Source organism: Bos mutus, chromosome 18, assembly GCF_027580195.1.
Source record: "Bos mutus isolate GX-2022 chromosome 18, NWIPB_WYAK_1.1, whole genome shotgun sequence".
NCBI classification, from domain to species: Eukaryota; Metazoa; Chordata; class Mammalia; order Artiodactyla; family Bovidae; genus Bos; species Bos mutus.
Window position 1 is genome coordinate 26,644,510 of NC_091634.1, and position 23,421 is coordinate 26,667,930.

Sequence of the window (23,421 nt, forward strand, 5' to 3'; positions counted from 1 at the left end):
TACACCCTAAAGAGCTGAAAGTAGGAACTCAAACAGACACTTATATATGTATTTTCATAGTATCCCTATTCACTTCCCTGGTGGCTCACAGGGTAAAGCGTCTGCCTGCAATGCAGGAGACCTAGGTTCGATCCCTGGGTCGGGAAAATCCCCTGGAGAAGGAAATGGCAACCCACTCCAGTATTCTTGCCTGGAGAATCCCATGGATGGAGGAGCCTGGTGGACCACAGTCCACAGGGTCGCAAAGAGTCGGACACGACTGAGCAACCTCACTTTCTTTCATTTTCTATTTACAATAGCCAAAAGATGGAAACAACACAAGTGTCCATGAAGATCTAATAAACAAACACAATGTGGTCTAAACATACAATGAATATACATACATACATGTATAAATACACATTTTTTATAAGGAATGAAGTTCTGACACATGCTATAACTTGTATGAATCTTGAAAACATTATGCCAAGTAAAATGTCATGCATGTGCGTGCATGCTCAGTCGTGTCTGACTCAGAGATCTCATGGATTGTAGCCTGCCAGGCTCCTCTGTCCATGGGATTCTCCAGGGGAGAATACTGAAGTGGGTTGCCATATCCTACTGCAAGGGAACTTCCCAACCCAGGGATCGAACCTGAGCCTCCTACAGCTCCTGGATTGGCAGTCGGATTCTTTACCACTATACTACCTGCCAGGCACAAAAGTGACTGCACTTATATGAGGTACCTAGAATCCTCAAATTAACAGTAAGTAGAACAGAAGTTACATGGGGCTGGTGGGGGGAATGGGCAGTTATTGTTTAATGGGTATGGAGCTTCTGTTTGGGATGATGACAAAGTTCTGGAGATAGACTATGGTGAAGTGATAGTTGCACAACAATTTAAATGTACTTAATGCCACTGAATTGCTTACGTTAAAAGAGTTAAAATGGTCGATTTTATGTTATGCATATTTTTACCTCAATAAAAAAGAAAAGAAGCAATCTGAAGTAGGAATGCAAGATGGGATAGTCACTTTGGAAAACTGCTGGGGAGCATTTACTGCAACTAAATATACATGCTCCCCAAGACCCAGTAATTGTACTTTGAGGTATAGATACAACAAAGATCCACTCGCTCAAAGACAAGTATAATAATATTGAGAGCAGCATTATTTATCATAGGTAAAGACTGGAAACAGCTTCAATGTCCATCAAGGTAGAATGAAGAGAAATGTGGTGGAATATTCACATGATGAAATAAATCAATTAGAAGGACATATGACAACATGAATGAATCTCACAAACATGGTTAAGTGATAGAGTCAGATACAGAAAGACATATGATTCCATCAACATGAGGTTCAAAAGCAGGTAAAACTGGGTGAAAGAACTTAAGACATTGGCCATCTTTCAGGGAGAGGAGTTGTAAATGGAAGGGGGAGGAAAATGGTCTTTAAAGCATACAGATCTGACTTCAGCACCCCAGAGCCCCAGACCTCATACACAAGGCAGGCTCCTTCATGGGAAAGCTGGGATGTGCCCATGAGAAAGAGATTACTTAGAAACCAGCTCTGCCTCCTTGACGACATCCCCACTGAGAAGTCCTGGGCTGTGACAACATGCTCAGCTAGCGAGAGGAGGGGAAAGAGAGATCTAGGCCTGAGTCAGCTCCAAAGGGCCCCAAGCACAGGGAGATCCCCATGGGGGAGCCTGCCAAATTTATTTATTTGACTATGCTGAGTCTAAGTTGTGGCATGTGGGATCTTCCTTGTGGCGTGCAGGATCCTCAGTTGCAGCATGCAAACTCTTAGTTGTGGCATGCAGGATCTAGTTCCCTGACCATGGATTGAATCCAGGGCCCCCCGCATTGGGAGTGCAAAGTCTTAGCCACTGGACCACGAGGAAAATCCCTATAGTGAGAGTTTTTAAATTATCTAGAGAAGTTCTTATGCTATGAAGATATAGTATGCAGAATGTAAAACTGCACATATAGTATACGTAATTCTGCACAGGGAAAAAAAAAAAAAAAACACGGGAAGGAAATGAAGCTTTCCAATGGCTGGAGTTACCAGCATTTTTACCTATTTTTCTCTATCTATTTTTCTCTAGGTCCAAGTTTTCTCCTAACATGATTGTGTCCCCACCCTCTCAAATTCATATGTTGAAGTCCTAACCCCCAGTACTGCAGAATGTGACCATATTTGGAGAAAGGGCCTTTGAAGAGATGATTAGATTAAAATGAGGTCATGAAGGTGGGCACTAATCCAGCATGATGAGTGTTCTTTAAGAAGAGGAGGAAATTTGCAAACAAGACAGTTACAGAGAGAAGACTATGTACAGACACACGGAGAAGGCCGCCATCTACCAGCTAAGGAGAGATTCCTCAACACAAACCACCCCTGCTGGCCTGTGCTGATACAGGACGTCAAGCCTCTTGAGTTGTGAGAAAATAAATCTCTGTGTTTAAGTCTCTCAGTTCTTGTTCCTTTGTTACGGCAGCCCTAGCTGCCTAGAATACGACAGGCATCCATCGAGAGTCAGGAATCCCTCCTGTCATGAATTACTATTATTTATAGCTAAAATGTTTATACTTTCTCACTTAATCTTCACCAAACACCCTATGAAGTAGATTTTAGCACCCATTTTCTAAATAGGGAAAATGAGAGGTTAAGTGAATTCACTAAAGTTACACGGCTAGGAAATGGAAGAGCTACAAGTGGTACCTAGACCTGTCCAGATGGAGTTTTTTTTTTTTTAACCACTACGGTTGTATTATCTTTCTGATACATCTGAGAGTATGTTTTCTCATCTCCTCCCCAGCCCCCATTACCTGTTGTCCTTCTCCATCTACTGAAATAGCAAAGATTGATTTTTAGAAGCCCAATGAAGCAATGTGATATTTGGAGAAAAGTACTAGATTTGGGGATAATAAAAGTAAATCTCTTAGAGTTGTGAGTTCTAAATGTAAAGAGCTGAAAAATAGGAAAATGCATTATGGCTGCTGCTGCTGCTGCTAAGTCACTTCAGTTGTGTCCGACTCTGTGCGACCCCACAGATGGCAGCCAACCAGGCTCCGTAGTCCCTGGGATTCTCCAGGCAAGAACAGTAGAGTGGGTTGCCATTTCCTTCTCCAATGCATGAAAGTGAAAAGTGAAACTGAAGTCGCTCAGTCATGTCCAACTCTTAGTGACCCCATGGACCGCAGGCCACCAGGCTCCTCCATTCACGGGATTTTCCAGGCAAGAGTACTGGAGTGGGGTGCCATTGCCTTCTCCGGCATTATGGCTGGGTCTGCTGTTAATGTTAGTAATGGAGATGAAGACCTATTCTTGTGTAGGCAGTGACTTTAACTTGCTGGGTGAGCCTGGGAAAGGCACTTGACTTCTCTGGACCCCCAGAATCAATTGTTTGCTAAAGCTTTGAGCCTAAAGCCTACCTTCCCTTGGTTTGAAAGGAGAGAAGTATGCTATTAAAGGATGTACTCAAGAATGGCAGCACCAAACACAGTTTCTCCTTGATGTAAAAAGAAGAAAAGCTTAAAGGGAATACTTCAAGTCACTAGGTGATTCAGCGCGGCTTAAAGAAGTGTTAAGGACACATGCAAAGGTTCCTCAAAACTCCAGAAGTTGGAACCATCAGTGCGTTGATACAGAATTTGAATTAACTTATTAGGAATTCAGGTTTTCTCATTTGGAAGATGAAAATTAGACTGACTTCACAGGGTCATCTTGAATACCAAGTAAGATAAAACCACAGAACACAAATGTGTAAAGCTCAGAACTTTATATGAACTCTTATACCACCAGAGAAAATGGGAGTTCAGAGGTGAGATGGCATACCAACATCGTACATCTAGTGAGTGGAATTAGAGAGGTGGGAAGAAGGTTTAAGAGAGAGGGGACATACGTATACCTATGGCTGATTCATGCTGATGTATGGCATCAGATCAGATCAGATCAGTCGATCAGTTGTGTCCGACTCTTTGCAACCCCATGAATCGCAGCACGCCAGGCCTCCCTGTCCATCACCAACTCCCGGAGTTCACTCAGACTCACGTCCATCGCGTCAGTGATGCCATCCAGCCGTCTCATCCTCTGTCATCCCCTTCTCCTCCTGCCCCCAATCCCTCCCAGCATCAGAGTCTTTTCCAATGAGTCACATAAACCAACACAATATTGTAAAGCAATTACCCTCCAATTAAAAATTAATTTAAAAAATTGGTTGGTACAATTCACCAGTGGGTGGGGTGGTGGATAACTGGAACCCAGGGTGGTCATATTCTAAAATCAAGTTATTCAACACAACATTCATTCAAGAACAAGTTGAGTGTTTCCTAAGTGCCCAATATTCTAAATACTAGAGATGCATTGGGGAACACAAATATGTTTCTCCAAGTACCTTTAAGTTCTTACAGGATACTGCCTCCTGTCCAAAATCACCTTTCCACAGCTATTCTATCTACCAAACTAATCAATAATGCATTGATTGTAATAGCTAAAGTCTAGACAACCTAGATGTCCATCAACCAGAGAGTAACTCTGTATTATGATACCACCTATACAAGGACTTCCCTGGTGGCTCAGACAGTAAAGTGTCTGTCTACAATGTGGGAGACCTGGGTTTGATCCCTGGGTCAGGAAGATCCCCTGGAGAAGGAAATGGCAACCCACTCCAGTACTATTGCCTGGAAAATCCCATGGATGGAGGAGCCTGGCGGGCTACAGTCCATGAGGTCACAAAGAGTTGGACACAACTGAGCGACTAACACTTTCACTTCCTAAGGGAAGGTCTTCAGCTAGCAGAGGGGCTGGCCAGATAAGCCTGTCAGCTTTTTCACTTAGTAAGAGACTCTCAATGAACTCTCCGATCTCCTCCTACCCAGCAGGGAGGTAATGGACTGACACTCCCATTACTCAAATGCCTCAATTCCCCAAACTCTAAGAGCTGCCAGAAACCCAGAAACCCTCTTCCTGCTGCCTACAAAATCAGCCCCCCAGGAATGTACAGCACACTTCACTACCCTGTTTGCTGGCACATTCGCATGGTTTTATGGCTCCAAACACTTGCAGCATTTTATCTGGGCTGTCCATCTGTTCTTAGAGTGGACAGTCCCAACAATCAAGGAGACGTCAATAGTCATGTTCTCCAGGTGTACGTGCCTCCCACTCAGACTGCACATTTCAGCAGCACCAGCAGGCCTGGTCCCATCAGCTCTCACCCACGTTCAGCAGGATGCAGAATACAATCAAGGGGCAGGAGTCAGGCAGGCAGGAACAAGTTTCAAAGACCCACTCTGCCCGAGACACCCAGCTAAGTGTTTTCCTATCCAAGTCCTCAAAAAATAACCCGCAAGGTGGCTGTTACCATCCTATTCGGACAACTCAGGAAACGAGAGATTGCCCTGGGGTTGAAGTGTCTCAGGAAACAGTTTCAGAGAGGAGAGCGAAGTAGATGAAGCCCCGCAACCAGGAAGCTGCAGGACCAGATTTCAAATCTGAGAGGCAGAGGCAGATGAGTAACAAAGAATATAGGATTTGGGGACTTCCCCGGTGGCCCAGTGGTTAAGAATCCGCCTGCCAATGCAGGGTACACAGGTTCAATCCCTGGTCCAGGAAGATCCCACATGCCTCAGGCCAACTAGGCCCATGTGCCACAACTACTGAAGCCCACGCCCACACACCTAGAGGCTATGCTCCACAGCAAGAGAAGCCACCGCAATGAGAAGCCTGCGCACCGCAACCAGAGAAAGTCAGTGCAGCACTGAAGACCCAGTGCAGCCAATTAATAAATAAATAATATGGGGTTTAGAGGCCAAAAGACGTGGTTCACATCCAATATTATGTGAACACACAGAAGCTGTTTTCTCATCTGGAAAATGGGAATAATACCTAGCTCATAAGATTATTGGGAGAAATAAGTGGCATAATGTTCACACAGCAATGAGCAATATGTCTGGACCAGAGTCAGCCCTCAATAAAAGGGACCTTTAGGTCGCTCACAACTAACCAGGGTTTCTGACTCCACGTCTAGGCCTCTCTCTGCACCATAGAGAAACCATCTCTCAAAGCAGGCATGGGGTTAGCTACAGCCATGTAGCTTTACCCGAAGGCGGAAACATCGAGAGGAGAAAGGAACACACAGGACCAAAGAGCGTCACAGGGTGGTGGCTCAGTCCGCACTTGGAGAGGATTGTTCTGTAGGGGGTACTCCAGGGTTTACTGGGAGAGGTGGAAGATGGCGCTCTCACAGTCAAGCTGACCCGCCCAGGGAAACTTGCTGAGGCACCTGTAGAAACATGAGCAGTTTTCTCCACAAGCCGTGAGTCACACAGAGGCTGGTAAACGATAAGCCCCGGGGCAGATCATTACAACTTCCTCCCAGATGCTTCCTGGCACTGCTGGCTTGTATCACTGGTTTCAAAATGAAATTGATCTGAAACCAGGTCTCATCATTACTCATTCCCCTTCTCCCCTTCCTTCGAACAGCTAGTGAAGTAAGCTGATTCCCGTTCCTGATTGAAGTCTATCTCCACAAGCCACGAATCTTGGCCTAGTCATGGAGGCGTGAATGGGCTTGTGGCAAACTGTTTCTGGGGCAAGTTGGTGAGCACTGATGAGCACATGGGGCAACAGTTTAGATTGTAAGGCCGAAAAACAAGAGATCTAAACATAGCTCTTACTTCCACACCCACATAGAACCTTAAAGTCATTTGACTGCTTTAAACTCTGTTTCTCCTGCAGAGATTCTGAATCATAAAGTCTATGAATCTGATGAAGAGGTAGGCATCTGTACCAATATAAATTGATAGGTTTCAGCACTGAGTCTAAATACACAGCACCAGGGACTTCCCTGGTGGTCAGTGGTTAAGACTCCAGGCGCCAAATGCAGGGGGCCTGGGTTTGATCGTTGGTTAGGGAACCAGATCCCAAATGCCCCAACTAAGAGTACACATGCAGCAATGAAGACCCAGTGCAGCCAAATAAACAAATATTAAAAAAAAAAAACACACAACACATGCAATTCCTAGAATACTGTTGAGGGAGTTAGTAACTTGAGGCTACTTCTAGAGAAAAAAAAAATCTTTTTTTTTTTTTAGATTAGAGCTCTAGTATATCTGCTAGATAGAAACATTCAGTGGAACCAGGAGTCCCTGGCCTGTGCTCAAAGCTCCTCTCTAAAGATCATACTGCCAAGCATGGCCTCAGATCCTGAGCTGGAAGCACTGTAAAACCTGGTCAAGAAGGGTTGAGTCCCTGGGGTACTAGAGCCATTGAAAGAAGAAAGCTTTTGCTTCTTAAATAGACTTCTAAAAATTAATGGATACTAAACTGAGAACTCATTCCAGGCCTGCTTTTAGGTTGGAATTGAGTCAGTTCAGTTCAGTCGCTCAGTCGTGTCCGACTCTTTGCGACCCCGTGAATTGCAGCACGCTAGGCCTCCCTGTCCATCACTAACTCCAGGAGTTCACTCAGACTCATGTCCATCGAGTCAGTGATGCCATCCAGCCATCTCATCCTCTGTCGTCCCCTTCTCCTCCTGCCCCCAATCCCTCCCAGCATCAGAGTCTTTTCCAATGAGTCAACTCTTCGCATGAAGTGGCCAAAGTACTGGAGTTTCAGCTTTAGCATCATTCCTTCCAAAGAAATCCCAGGGCTGATCTCCTTCAGAATGGGACTGGTCGTATCTCCTTGCAGTCCAAGGGACTCTCAAGAGTCTTCTCCAACACCACAGTTCAAAAGCATCAATTCTTCAGTGCTCAGCCTTCTTTACAGTCCAACTCTCACATCCATACATGACCACTGGTAAAACCATAGCCTTGACTAGATGAACCTTTGTTGGCAAAGTAATATCTCTGCTTTTTAATATGCTATCTAGGTTGGTCATAACTTTCCTTTCAAGGAGTAAGCATCTTTTAATTTCATGGCTGCAGTCACCAACTGCAGTGATTTTGGAGCCCCCAAAAATAAAGTCTGACACTGTTTTCCTATCTATTTCCCATGAAGTGATGGGACCAGATGCCATGATCTTTGTTTTCTGAATGTTGAGCTTTAAGCCAACTTTTTCACTCTCCTCTTTCACTTTCATCAAGAGGCTTTTGAGTTCCTCTTCACTTTCTGCCATAAGGGTGGTGTCTTCTGCATATCTGAGGTTATTGATATTTCTCCCGTCAATCTTGATTCCAGCTTGTGTTTCTTCCAGTCCAGTGTTTCTCATGATGTACTCTGCATATAAGTTAAATAAGCAGGGGGACAATATACAGCCTTGACGAAGTCCTTTTCGTATTTGGAACCAGTCTGTTGTCCCATGTCCAGTTCTAACTGTTGCTTCCTGACCTGCATACAAATTTCTCAAGAGGCAGATCAGGCAGTCTGGTATTCCCATCTCTTTCAGAATTTTCCACAGTGTATTGTGATCCACACAGTCAAAGGCTTTGGCATAGTCAATAAAGCAGAAATAGATGTTTTTCTCGAACTCTCTTGCTTTTTCCATGATCCAGCGGATGTTGGCAATTTATCTCTGGTTCCTCTGCCTTTTCTAAAACCAGCTTGAACATCAGGAAGTTCACGGTTCACATATTGCTGAAGCCTGGCTTGGAGAATTTTGAGCATTACTTTACTAGCGTGTGAGATGAGTGCAATTGTGCAGTAGTTTGAGCATTCTTTGGCATTGCCTTTCTTTGGGATTGGAATGAAAACTGACCTTTTCCAGTCCTGTAGCCACTGCTGAGTTTTCCAAATTTGCTGGCATATTGAGTGCAACACTTTCACAGCATCATCTTTCAGGATTTGGAATAGCTCGACTGGAATTCCATCACCTCCACTAGCTTTGTTCGTAGTGATGCTTTCTAAGGCCCACTTGACTTCACATTCCAGGATGTCTGGCTCTAGGTCAGTGATCACACCATCGTGATTATCTGGGTCATGAAGATCTTTTTTGTACAGTTCTTCTGTGTATTCTTGCCAGCTCTTCTTAATATCTTATGCTTCTATTAGGTCCATACCATTTCTGTCCTTTATCGAGCCCATCTTTGCATGAAATGTTCCCTTGGTATCTCTAATTTTCTTGAAGAGATCTCTAGTCTTTTCCATCGTGTTGTTTTCCTCTATTTCTTTGCATTGATCACTGAAGAAGGCTTTCTTTTCTTTTCTTGCTATTCTTTGGGACTCTGCATTCAGATGCTTATATCTTTCCTTTTCTCCTTTGCTTTTCACTTCTCTTCTTTTCACAGCTATTTGTAAGGCCTCCCCAGACAGCCACACCTCCAAACTCTCAAGGGCACACCCTTGAAAGTCAGAAGCTTGTCTTCTCAGCCATGACACAGAGGTTTTATTTAGTCCCAATGTCCAACCTTATTGGATGTTATGGCAAAATAAAACCATCCATCATTCTGGGGTAAATGTCCTTCGAATGATCAATCTTGGACAGTTTCCCTACTGATATTTGGACATCTTGATGAGAAGGAAAGAATAATGCCAGTTTAAAAGTGTTACAGCCAAAAGGCAACTTGTTGGGGAATGGGGGAGATACTGTCAAAGATGTTTCCATTCTAGTTTGCTTTAGGGACACCTCTAGTTTATAAAGCAAACAAATTTATCCTTGTAGCTATCACTATCTTTTGTTAAGGGATTAGGATAAAAAGGTGAGAGGGAAAGTGTATGGAATTGCCTTCAGAAGAAGATTCTGGCATTTTCCTGAGTAAAATCATACATAGAAAATAGTTCACTTACTAAGAAATACAAAGTAAAAGGACACGTGTTGTGAAATACTTGGGGAATGGATGCTGCTAAATATTGTTAGAGCGTTAGAGGAATGTAAATTGGCAGAAACTTTTTGGCAATTAAGCCTTAACGAAATCCTCTGATCAAGGAATTGTGCCAGGAAATCAACCAAGATGTGACAAAACCATACCTGCACCGATGTTCATTGACTATTGCTTAGTGTTTAAAAAGTCTCAACAACTTAACATTCAACAGAATACTTAAGTATGTGTGCTACAGTAGCTCAAACGTCTCATCTACAGCCTTCAATGTTGTAAAAAATATCAATGAAAAACAATGGTCTGCTCAGGGGAAAAAAACACGTCATAAAAACAGCCATTTATAGCTTATAGCCTGAGCCTGACAATTATAACATAAAATATTAATATTTTTATACTTGTAAAAAAAAAAAACTGGTGGGGGTGGAGCTGAGTCTTGGCTGCCGGGAAGGCAGACTAGTTCTTTCCACAACCAACGACTTTCCAAGCCAAAGAAGTCCAAGATGGAGGAGGGTGAGCAGAATCTGATCTGAGGAGGCCAATAGGCAGAGGCCAAGAGGCATGCTGGGTGGCAGGGGTAGGACAAGGGGAGCCCGTGGGGCAGGCTGGGAGCCCAAGGGGCTGTCCCATGGTATGGTGGAAGATGAAGCATCCCAAGTGTCCTGCCATAGCTGTTTGGCGTTCTCAGAGGAGCCAAACTTTGATTCCCAAATGCTGAGAGCAGCACAAGAGGACCCGCTGCCTTGGATGTGTTCATGATGACCCATCACCACTAGATCACCACCGTGGGGAATGCTAAAGAGTCAACCACAGAGCTAGAGCTGAAGTATTTGATGAAAGGCATTCTCAAATGCCTGTTGGTACAAGGAATGGCTTTACAAAGCCCTTCTCTGATTCACAGAAGTAGAAAATGAAGCTGGATTGTTGAGAAAGGAGGGCCAGCTGTGGAGCGATAAAGCAATGGGACTCCTCTCCCTCAGATATCCTCAAGGAAGACTTGGTTAGGAAAATGGATGTGGAAGATCTATTGAAAATGTTCGTTTGAAATGACTAAAGTCCTTAATGGGTGGTAGGCCTCCATCTGCTCATCTTCCAGTTTTTTCACAGTAAATATGTTTTGCAATCAGAAAGAGATGTGATTTTGCCCACCTCTGCCTAGTAAAGTTATATGGCAACTCCCTGTTGTTGAGGAGGAAGCAATTCTTTCTATGAAAAGTTTTGCCTCTCTGCACAAAGCTCTTTGGAAAGACCTAAATAATGTTACTCAGGTTCTTCTCACCCATGGGAGCTGGATCCTCCCTTGTACTCTCCAGAGAGAAACCCAAGCTGAGTTGTACTCCACAGCACTCTGGGAGTTCCAGAGACAGTTGACTCAAAGCTCAGTGTTAGCGTGCTGTCAGTGATCCTCACCTGAAGAATGAGAGCAGAGATCTGGAGATTGACCTGGGACCTCTGGGATATCAATCAAGGGTCTGGTGGGCAAAAGTGCTGCACATTGGCCCTGCAGCCTGGGCAGGTCAATTCATATTTAAGCTGTTAACAGTAAGCTCTCAACAAATTATTTTTAGTCTCTAAAATGGGAACACACATACACATACATACCCAGGCTCTGGTTAGAGCCAAATAAAATGCACTGTGCTTTTCAAAGCACAATTAAGTATTCAAAACTAGTGACAGTGATTTAAAAAGCAAAACAAACAAACAAAAAAAAACCAAGAAGGTAAAGGTCATGTGAAATACTGAAGTAAGCAGAAAATTAAGGGAAAAAAATGGATCAACTGCCATTAAGACAAGCATTGGAAGTTAAATTCAAATTGCCATGCTTTCAGAAATTCCCTGGCAGTCCAGTGGTTAGGACTTGGCACTGTCACTGCCGGTGGCCCAGGTTCAGTCCCTGGTCAGAGAACTAAGATCCTTGCAAGCCAAGGGGCCAAAGGAGGTTGGGGGTGGGGGGAGCCACACTTCCATTCACATCTCACAAATCTGTCCCTTTCTTTTATATTCTCTCTAAAAGAGATACACCTAGCTCTTTACAACGGTCTTCATGATATCACATAACAATGGTTCCCAAACACAACTGATAAAATTACCTAGAGAACTTTAAAAAAAAAACATTCAGATTCCCTGCTTCCAGCCCACCCATCACTTCCACTGATCAGTTTCTGGAGGTGGATCCAGGGAAGACAGTTTGTTGGTTTTTTAAAGTTCCTGATTCTCACCTTTACTTCTTGTAAGGTAAATTGGTATAGATTTTTGAGGGCGCTTCAGAGTATGTATTAAAATTTCAAATGTCCAGATCCTTCTTCTGACCAACATATATACCTGTCTTTTCAATATGTCCCCCCTGATGCTTTAAAGGCATAATCCATAATATTAAAATCATTATGTCAAAAAGCAAATTCATGATCTTCTTTGCTCTTGGCTTAAATCTGGTCCTTTTCCAGTCTCCCAGGGAAGGGCACAGTGTGTACTCAGCTATACAAACCCAAAATCTGGGCCTCAGAAGCAGCCCAAGGTCTGTGTCTAGAGTACCCAAATTCAAATGTTGGTTTCAGTGACAAGACTCTGAGCAATATGTTTCCATTGTCTGTAAGGTGGGAAGGATGCCAGTAATACCTACTTCAGGTAAAGGAGTTACTATTTAGCATAGTGCGTAGCCTACGGTTATCTAGCATCCTTTTCTTTGACCATTTCTCCCTCAGACTTTTCTTGCCAGTCAATCGCCAAGACTCATGTCTCTCCGTCTCTCCTTCCCCCAGCTTAGTATTTACTACATCATTTTTAGCCTAAATGAATACAGTATTCTCCATTTTAATAAAGGAGGACCTTTTAAAAATTCTATAGATGATACATTTGAGAGGATAAGATCACTTCCTGTTTTGAAACTTATCAGTGATGTGCCACTCTTCTCAGGATAAAAACCAAAATCTCTAGTGTGCCCAGTCCCTATCCACACTGTCTAGCTACAGTGGCCCTCTTAAGTGCATCGTAACCCCTTACCACAGGGCATCTGCACACCTGCTCCTTCAGTGTCTCCTACATTCCCATTCCAATGCTACCCAGTTACCTCCCAACATCTTCCAGATCCAAATTCAAAAATTACTTTCTTAGGAAAACTTTCCCTCAACCCTCCCAAAGTAGGTCAGTTTCCCCTGTTAAAAACTCTCCTGTGCTCAGTCTTGTCCAACTCTTTACAGCTCCAAGGACTGTAGCCCACCAGACTCCTCTCCATGGAATTTTCCAGCAAGAATTCTGGAGTGGGTTTCTTACTCCAGGGGATCTTCCCGATCCAGAGATAGAACCTGTGTCTCTTGCCTCTTCTGCATTGGCAGGCAGATTCTTTACCACTAGAGCCACCTGGGAAGCCCATGTAACTCTCTTCCACAGGTTTCATTACAACTTGTAATTACACGTTTACTTCTATTGCCTATCTCCCTTAACTAGTTTGTATAATACCCAAATGCAAAGACTGTTAGAATCTGCTTATTACTAAATCTCAACACCTAGCACAGTGCCTGACACAAAGTAGGCATTTAGTAATTGTTGAATGAACTACGAAAGTCCCTTAACCCAGCAATTTTGCCTGTAGGAATGCAGTCTAAAGATACGTGTATAACAACTAGTCTAGCTGTAGCAACATGGCTATTATTACCACTGCTAACACCTAACATTTATTTATTTCATGCTTTTTTACACACTAACTCAGCCTTATGAGATCCTCATTATTACCTCTATTTTACAGATGAGGAAACTGAAGCATAGAGGTTAAGCAAATTTACCCAAGTTTCTACAGCTAGTAAGCAGACAGCCTGAACACAGGCACGGTGGCTCTGGAACTCCACACAGTTATATTTTTTGCAGACTTCAGTTGTCAAAATTTGAAATGTTGCTGGAAATACTAAAGTCTCACTTTGCATGCAAAGTTTGAAGAAATTAAAATCTCCCAAATTAAGAAAAATGTAAAAAGTTACACAATTTCAAAACAAGAGAGACCAGTGAATGATAAGCATCTAATGGTTTTAGAAAAGGCAGAGGAACAAGAGATCAAATTGCCAATATCCACTGGATCATGGAAAAAGCAAGAGAGTTCCAGAAAAACATCTATTTCTGCTTTATTGACTATGCCAAAGCCTTTGACTGGGTGGATCACTATACACTGTGGAAAATTCTGAAAGAGATGGGAATACCAGACTGCCTGGTCTGCCTCTTGAGAAACCTGTATGCAGGTCAGGAAGCAACAGTTAGAACTGGACATGGAACAACAGACTGGTTCCAAATACGAAAAGGAGTACATCAAGGCTGTATATTGTCACCCTGCTTATTTAACTTATGTGCAGAGTACATCAAGAGAAACGCTGGACTGCAGGAAACACAAGCTGGAATCAAGATTGCTGGGAGAAATATCAATAACCTCAGATATGCAGATGACACCACCCTTATGGCAGAAAGTGAAGAGGAACTCAAAAGCCTCTTGACGAAAGTGAAAGAGGAGAGTGAAAAAGTTGGCTTAAAGCTCAATACTCAGAAAACGAAGATCATGGTCCCATCACTTCATGGGAAATAGATGGGGAAACAGTGGAAACAGTGTCAGACTTTATTTTTGGGGGCTCCAAAATCACTGCAGATGGTGATTGCAGCCATGAAATTAAAAGACGCTTACTCCTTGGAAGGAAAGTTATGACCAACCTAGATAGCATATTCAAAAGCAGAGACGTTACTTTGCCAACAAAGGTCCATCTAGTCAAGGCTATGGTTTTTCCAGTAGTCACGTATGGATGTGAGAGTTGGACTATAAAGAAAGCTGAGTGCCGAAGAATGGATGATTTTGAACTGTAGTGTTGGAGAAGACTCTTGAGAGTCCCTTGGACTACAAGGAGATCCAACCAGTCCATCCTAAAGGAGATCAGTCCTGGATGTTCTTTGGAAGGAATGATGCTGAAGCTGAAACTCCAGTACTTTGGCTACCTCATGCAAAGAGCTGACTCATTAGAAAAGACCCTGATGCTGGGAAAGATTGGGGGCAGGAGGAGAAGGGGACGACAGAGGATGAGATAGTTGGATGGCATCACTGACTCAATGGACATGAGTTTGGGTGGGCTCTGGGAGTTGGTGATTGCCAGGGAGGCCTGGTGTGCTACAGTTCATGGGATCGAAAAGAGTTGGACACGACTGAGCAACTGAACTGAACTAAATTCCCTTATTCCACACACATACACGTCACATATGTTCATAAGAGGACATGTCTTGAATCATGGGAGTTATGAATTATTTGAGGTTTTCAAGGGTAAATCTTTAACATCAGTGCAATCACCCTATACAAGACTGTTTATTGCAGTGATATTTGGGTTTAAGGAAAAAAATCCATAAGCACCTCTTAGAAAATAAGATCAGAAATAAGTATTTTCTTTAAGAATGGAAATCAAGTTTTATTCATCAAAATGCTTGCTAACTAGATTTTGAAAACTAAAGAGAAACTTGAGGAAAAGTGCATTTCACTTTGATAAATATCACACTCTCAAGCTTTTAACATCCAAGGAAAATAATACAAGTGCTAATATATTTGATAGTTCACATCTGAGTTCTGCAATTTAAATTTTTAGAATTTTTTATTTCAAATGCTTTTGAAACATTCAGATAATTAAATCTTAAAACAATGGTTAGTGTGAAAACTCATGATTTTTAAATGTTATAGTAACCTTACTAGGCTTACTGCAAACTCTGTCTTGAAGGTATTATTCAAACATAAAAGTTTAATTTATCTGAATGGGGTCAAGAGGAACAATTTATCCAATCGTCTTTCTGCAGCAGTCTTTCCTAATAAGGTGATTCCTGAGAGTTAGATTTCTAAAAATCCAAACACCTCACAAGTTTTACGGTAACTCCCCCCTACTTCCATGTCTGCAGAAGATAAAAATAGGGGGTTAGCTAAATAAATCATGGTATATCTGGCAGGTAGAAAGACTAAGGAGCTGTCAAAAGCAAGATAGAAGTGTATTTACCAGTCTGGAAAGATGTGTGTGAGTCAGTAAGTTTAAAAAAAAAAGAAAAAGTAAGTTGTAGAATGATTGTAAGTGTGATACAGGTCCAATCCTTGTTATAAAAATTCCTGTGTGCACACCTAATTTCGTTGTCAAGAAAAAGGTCTACAAGGATTCATGTTCAACTATTAACTGTGCTTATCCTGCAGGAGCAGAACTGAGGAAGAGAAGCACTTTCAAGTGTTTATTTTTTATTTGCTTCTGTTGAGATGCAGTGGAGCTCAACGGTTAAAGTTCAGGCAGCTTAGATTTGAATCCAAGTTCTGCTATCTACTATTTTCACAATCCTGGGCACGTTATTTAACCTCTCCGGCCTCAGAGGCCTCATCTGTAAAATGGGGTGGTAATAGTATCTACTTCAAGGCATGATATGCTGATTAAACAAGGTAATACATGTAAAATGCTGAGAAGCTGTACCTGTCACATAGTCCATGCTATTATTTTATTGAAAAACACTGTCTTTACAGTGAACAAATATTAATGTGAAATCCCAGACAGTGAGCCCAACTCTACACAAACTATATAAAATACTATATATGAAAGGGGGTGTGACAGAAATAGAAAGCTCCCTAGGCAATTCCGACAGTCAGCCAAGCTTGCAAACTACTGACTCAAAACCAGCTGGGTTCCAGTTGGGGAACGCAGGAGCATTCTGGAAGTGGAAAAAGACCATAAAAGACCAGAAAATAGTAGGTCTTGAAGCCCTGGTGGGAAGCCCCGGCTGAAGCTGACTCTGGGGTGAGGGCAGGGTGTGGGCCTGGCATCTTGTTCTGGCTTGTGTGCGGGGAGCCCACAAGTAGCTGTCTTCTCTCTGCCTGAAACTATAACAAGATGGGGCTCGTTGGGAGGAGGCAGGCGGCCTTAAGCAAGACACCCAGGATGGCAGCTGAGGCCTCCGGCCCTGCCCTCTATCTGACCAACCACGTCCAGGGCTAGCCATGGAGGCGCTTCCCACACAAGAGAGTTAGGGCCGCAAGGCCGAGGAGCTGGAACCAGAGCACCCGCCTGAGGCCCAGAAGCCCGGTCTCTCTCGCCTGCGCCCAGACGGACGCCATCAGGTGTGTCCTTTGACAAGAGCCCAAACAACTTCTGAACAGACCTGAACTGGGAGGGTGGAAGACAGTTCCAGTGGGCAATATACTAGTTTCCAAACTTGGGGGAGGAATCTTCTCAGAAAAACCCACAGGCATACAATTAATTCCAGGGAAAGCAGAGACTTCTCAAAGTTAACGTGAGACCCTGAGGTCTGACCTCCCTGCTGGGCAAGATCAACCTGTCTCTAGTCTTCAGCACAGGTTTGAGGCTTCTTGCTAAGGGAGATGCAGTTTCAAGCTGGTCCCATGTGCTCTCAAGCAAGGAAGACTGCGGTCACTGAGACTGAGGAGAAAGAGGAAAGCCTGGGCTCAGGCCTCCCTGGCCGCATTCCCAATCTAACCCCTGGGACACTCAGAGTCTGGAGGGAGGGCCGCTCTCTCCTCCTCCTAGGGTTTTGTGTGGCCCACAGAGGCTCTGGGAGCAGGAAGCAGCCCCCAGCCCTCCTGCCTCTTAGCTGTGTGGCCCTGGCTCCGAGCCCTCTCCTCGGATGGCAGTGACAGAGCCACAGCTGTGAGCTCAAAGACAGGGTAAAGGGAGGAAGGAAAGTGTTCACTGGGCTCTCCTCCCCAGGAGGAGGTGTTTTGGTTCACTGAGCAAACAGCAGGACCCCAGGACCCTGAAGTTCATCAGGACCCTGGCAGCCACAGCCTGGAGGGATTTTGGTCAGTCTGAGGAATTTGTAGGCTACTGATGTTTTAGGAGACCCGCAACCTCATGGGTGCCCAAATTTGGCTGGGAGAGCAGGGTGGGTGCTGGATATCAAGCTCCTCCACTCAGAGCAGGGCTGGGGGAGGTCCTTGATGCTGGGAGCAGGTGAATATGGGGTGAGGAGAGGGAGGAGATGAACCACCAGAACTGACAGTGAGCACTGTCCACTGTGGCGCCTGGTATCTGGGCGCTCCCTATTCCCCCACATCCTACAAGGGAGGCTGGGGGCCTGGATGGAACTGTCCCCTCCGCAGCCCCTCCCCTATCACTCCAGATCCTGGTGATTAACAGAGGCCTGCCTGTGGAGGGAACAGGAATTCAGAGGTCTCGGGTCAGATGTTAACTATTTCCAATCTTCCCCAGCGTGGCTAAGGCCAGAGGACTCACAACCCTGACTCCCAAGTACCTCACATGTAGGAGTCCAACCTGCTTCAAGTTCTGATTCCACAATCTACTGGCTGGGTGACCTTGGAGGAGTTACAAAGTCACAAGCTTAGATTTCCTATCCAGTGAAATGGGGCCAATTCCGCTCCCCTCATGGGGCTTTTAGGAGGATTAAAAGGGCTTATTACATAAAGTACGGAGTGTAGTTTCTGGAACTCAGTAAGCGCTCCAGTAAATGGTATTTAGGTTGTTTTTTTTCTGATTTGTTTTGTTTGAAAGCCCTTCCGTGCCAGCCCTGCTGCCTGGTAATGCCAGCTAACTCAATGAAACGAGGGGGAAGATTCAGCTGAGGCTGACCACGTCTTTGGGTCTGGGAAAAGTCGGGAGTCGAGAAGGGATGATGGAGGTGGGCCCAGGGTCCTGGATCCAGAGGAGACTTACGAGACACTGGGCTCCATGAGGGCATACCTGGAACTCCAGACACACCGCCTGCCTTTCCCAAACACCATGCTGCCTCTCCTATGGGGGATGGAAATTCTGAGCTGGACTGGACCCTCCTACTTCGCTTTTGTTCTCCACACCTTACACTCCATGGTCTAGCCAGACTAAACGTGTTTAAGTTCCTGGACCCCATATGCTGTTCCCTTGGCAGGAACACTCCCTGCCACCCCTCATGTCCCAACCCCTTCCCCAGTCTCTGCCTTGGATATCACTTCCTCCAGGTGCCCTCCACCTCCAGAAGCACATCAGCAGCCTTTCGTATGTGACTTTATATTTTTCTCCCTTGATTTTCTCCCTTGATATATATATATAAAACTTATTTTGTCCATCTCCCCCCACTAGTAAGTGGAAGGGCCTGCAAAGCCACTAAGGTAAACCCGGCACCTAGACTAGAGCTTCACACTTGGTAGGTGCTCAATAGGTATTTGCTGAATGAAGGATTCACTATTAAAATTGCCTGGTGACTGATCTGCTTCCTCCTGTAGTTAGGGAGCTCACTGAGGTGAAGGAGCTACGGGCCTTGCTTGCCTGTGAAATCCGAGCACCCAGCAGGTACTCAGGCGTTTGCTGGCGGCATAACAACCAGTCAGCTTGGCCTTGAGTCTCAGATACCTCACTGCTTCTGTGACGAGGGAGGAGCTGGACTCGACCACCTTGGCCACATGAGAAGGCTGCCACCCACCCACACGCTAGTCAGGACAGACATCTCCACCCAGGAAAATGTCCTCACCTGAGAAATTCAGGACCCTTTCCAGATTCCCCTTCTACTTCGGGGGAGTGTGACAAGCATGAGCTTAAGGACAAATAAAGGAAAGGATTTCTCCCTCAAAACAAAGGACGTCATCAGGTATTTAATAAAGAACTGCTGTCTCTTAGCACAGGGCCAGGTGGGAAGCAGGAACCCAGAGGGGATGGGTCCAGGAAGGAGACTGTTGGGAGAAGGGGATGGTAGATAAAATCCAGAAGAGGCTCAGCAACTTCAAGACACAGAAAAGCTGACATCTCAGTACTCGGCCACTGTGCTGAGATACCAGGTAATCCTCAGTCAACCCAGCAATTAAACTCCCAGGTATGTACCTAACCAACCCAGTTGGTTTCACTTGAACAATGGGGTTCGCGCAGCACTAGCTGTAATAGCCAAAAAAATGGAAACTTCTCAAGATGCCCATCAACAGCAGGAGTGTGGATGGTCCCATGACGAATACTATGGAGGAATGACAGTCTACCACAACCACATCCAGAACTATGCGAGAATCCCGAATGTGCAATGAAAGAAGCCAGATCCGAGAGGATATTCAGTTCAAATATAGGCGAATCAATCCACGGTATTTGAAGTCCTGATAGTGGTGGTTTTCTTGGGAAGGGTAGAGATGGGGAGAGAAGTGGCATCTGAGGTGCTGATAATGCTGTTTCTTAATGTGTATGCTATAGGGACACGGGTGTTTTAAGTGTGATGTTCAGTTACAGTGGTTCTTTGAATGGAGATGGTTCAGCCTCAGGACAGAGGACTCCACTGCTTTGGGGAGGATGCCACTGCTCTGGGGAAAGAGGACCTTCTCTCTCTCCTCCTCCATCATCCTCCAAACACTCTGCAGAGCTATCGTTTCCTAGAAATTCAAGCTTGTGGTAGGCCATGCCTTCCTCACACAGCAGGGAGGTGAGGGCACCCTGCACGGGTAACCTAGGAACAGAGTGTGTGAAGAGGTGGGAAGGGAGACTAAAGGTTTGAGACCTGCTCCCCAGGCACCAGCTAACGGTGATGAACGTCAGGCTTTGCAACCAACCCTACTTGGCTGCTGAGCTAGGAAGGCAAGCCAGGTAGGCTAGAAGCCCCAGTTCCCAACTATTCATTCCACAGAGGCAGATTTATTGGACACCATGGAATCCCCTTGGGTGTAAACCCTGGCCTTACTGCTGACTTCCCTGGAGACCTCTTGCCAAGTTTCTTACCCTCATTTTACAGATGAGGGGGAGATATTACCACCTTTATGGTAAGGCACTTATAAGCATAAAAAATAACTAATCTTAGACAGTTAGCTCCTCCACGGCAGAGTCTTAGTTTTGTTCATTTTTTTAGCCATAGTTCAAGAGTACTGCCTGATACATGCAGCTGTTAAATACATGTTTACTGAAAAAATAACATGTAAATAGAGGGCCTAGCCCATAATGGCAGCTCCAAAACAAAAGGCGATTTTTATACAAGTTGAAATAAGCAAAACCATCTTGACGTTAACTCCTGCTCAGCCAGATTTATTACTGAACTTTGAAGTTTTCTACCAGAGCTAATGAGGGTTAGCTTTAATCTTACCCAATGCTGACTAAGGGTGAGTTGAACTTGTGCAGGGGCCATAATGAAGTACTGGATTTCTTTTACTGTAATTAAGCTGCTTCTCTCAACCATTCACCATGAAGAATGTATAGACCACTTGAAGTCACTCACTTTTAATCACTACACCAATACCACACAACCTCCTTCTTCCCACATTACCTTTGTCTTTGCTTTTAGACCACACTTGAAGGCAGGCAGACTCCAGAATGTGGGGTTGGGGCAGGGGAATATTCCTGCTCTACCTCCTTCCAGATTAACCTCTCACTCTTGGTCTCTGTAAGCCTGGCTTCATCTGACCCAAGCCCCCATCACTAGGACACTTGAGAGACTGCATTCAAGCTGATTTCCTCTGCAGGTGTGTCTCTGGAAAACTATGATGAAAAGGAATAAATGATTAAGTCCTCTTGAGGTAGAAGGCTACTGTTGGTGGGATTTGGTGCTCCAACATTGCACTTCATTTCATCCACCTCCCACTTTCCAGTGGTTTAAAAAAACACAAACATTCTAGGAAACTTGGGAGTCAGAAACCTCCATTCAAGACCTATTGAGTCATTGCAGAGTTGACTTTGGTGAAGTCACAACCACTGAAGTTTCATCTGTAAAATGGGCAGAACTTCACAAGATTGTCATAACTTTTGCAAATACCTCCTGGGACCTATAAATACCAGGTCCTGGGCATAGACCTAGAAGTGAAAGTCATATCTGTGACCCTCAAGGAAGCTCACGAGTTTAGCCTAGGGAATTGAATCCATTAAGCTGTTCCTATGTTTCTCCACCTCTAAAACCTCCAGCAAGACTGAGATACAGTTTCTGAAGTCCCAGCTCTGGGATTAAGAGCTCAAGTTGTTTAAATGTACCTCACCAGCTTCAAGAGAATGTCAGGAGGATAAAGCAAGCTCAGAGTTGTGCAAATGCTTTGAAGAGGAAAGTGCACATACAAACAAGGTATTAATTATATCAGATAATGTCTTTGAGCTCAACTTCATAGACACCTGTGAAGTTCATAACCCGGGGGCAAACAACAGGGGCAATTGTTCCTTGGCTATAGGGAAACTGTTGTCTGCTTGGCCAAACTTGAGAGTTTGTATGTACCCTCAGGTCAACTCTTTTAACATGGCGGGAGCCAGGCTGGGGCTCCCACATACTGAGGATAGGGAGCTGGTATGGAGGAAGGGAGGTAGAAAAGGTATCAGCTGTTGAGGACTAAAAGAAGAAATACCACTTTTTTGCTTCAGAGTTCCAATTTATTGGACAAATTGGGCCCAGAAACTTGCTTTTACTTAAAAAGAAGGCAGCATCCCATTTCATGGGAAGACTCCCCTAAGAACTCGGCACGTTGCAGGGAGCTCTGCTCAAGGTTAGCCAAGCACGTTAACCCACCTTTTATTTTATAACCCAGGTGTGCTCCTGGCCTGAACCCACCATTTTTACAACCATAAACCAGACATCCGAGAAAGCAGAATTTTCTCAAAAGGTTTAACATGACTGACGTCACTGAGAAGCAAGTACTTGGCAACCGGACCGTGAAATAGAAAACCTGATCACCACTTCCCCACAACAATCTCAAGCTTAGTGAAGTGACAGTTAATCTGATATTTCTTCCTTCAGTAAGAAAGATAAGGTGCAGACTACAGTCAAAGCCATAGCCTGCTCTCCCAGAGTATAGCTGGAGAACTTGACAATGAGGGGGAGGGGGTACAGATTTGGCAGAAGTCTGGTTAGCAATAAAGCTTCCTCAGGGAGCCGGAATTGGATTTGGGGCCCTGCCCAAGTTAACATTTTTACAGGTTGGCTGAGCTGCAGTTTGTTAGCCAGTCAGTAATAAACCCATGTGCAAGAATTTAAAGTTTATGAGGCATGGCCTCTTAATGCTTCTCCTCAGCTCCCTGCAGCCAAGAGTTTAAGGAGCTTGGCCTAGCCTGGGTGTTAATTGTTTTGTCAATCTGCAGAGTTATTTGGGGGGGGGGGGGCGGGGAGAAGGAAAAAAGGCTTCCACAGACTGTAGACACCCAATCCTCTTTTTTTTTTTTTTTTAAATTTTTTTTTTCCAATCCTCTTTTGAAGAGACAAAGGAGAGCCTTTCTATCCCCTAGCCATCCCCACATTCAAGCTCTGGGAATCCGTACCTGGGGTGAAGGGTAGGCTGATGTGGGAATCAGAAAAATGCTAGGTGGCACGGGTTTTTAAATTGCTTTGAAATTTTTAACTGTAGATCCCCTACCCAGAAAAATCCACACAGAAACTCTTAAACAACTTTACAGGTTAAGGATCCTCTGGACCCCACCCAAGGATCCTGGGATACACTTGTTTAAGAAGTTGGGTTTGAGCGGTTGGAGGAGCCCCCACTGTCTTGGATGGAGGGAAAGAGGCCACCATCTGCCCCTCAGTTGCCTGAGTTTCATAACACAGTGGTTCTGCTCATCAGAGTACCCCCCATCCACCTCAAGTTTTTGAACTTCAGGTGGTGGTGGGGGGCAAGTAATTGTGAGATCAAAAATGAGCTTTGATTCCCCATCCGCCTACAGATGGAGACTTTCCGGCTTCTGGATCTCCACTCCCTCAAGTACCCTAACATTCCAGTCCCGAGACACTGGGGGCCGGGGGTGTCCCCAGGGTGTAATGGCCCCAGT

At 44.6% G+C, this 23,421-nt stretch overlaps 1 protein-coding gene across 5 annotated transcripts in view; it reads right to left on the reverse strand.

The window, feature by feature from the left end:
* CDH3 (cadherin 3) overlaps positions 1–23,421 on the reverse strand; it is a 117,806-nt gene that overhangs the window by 20,956 nt on the left and 73,429 nt on the right. The gene's annotated exons all lie outside the window — the stretch shown is intronic.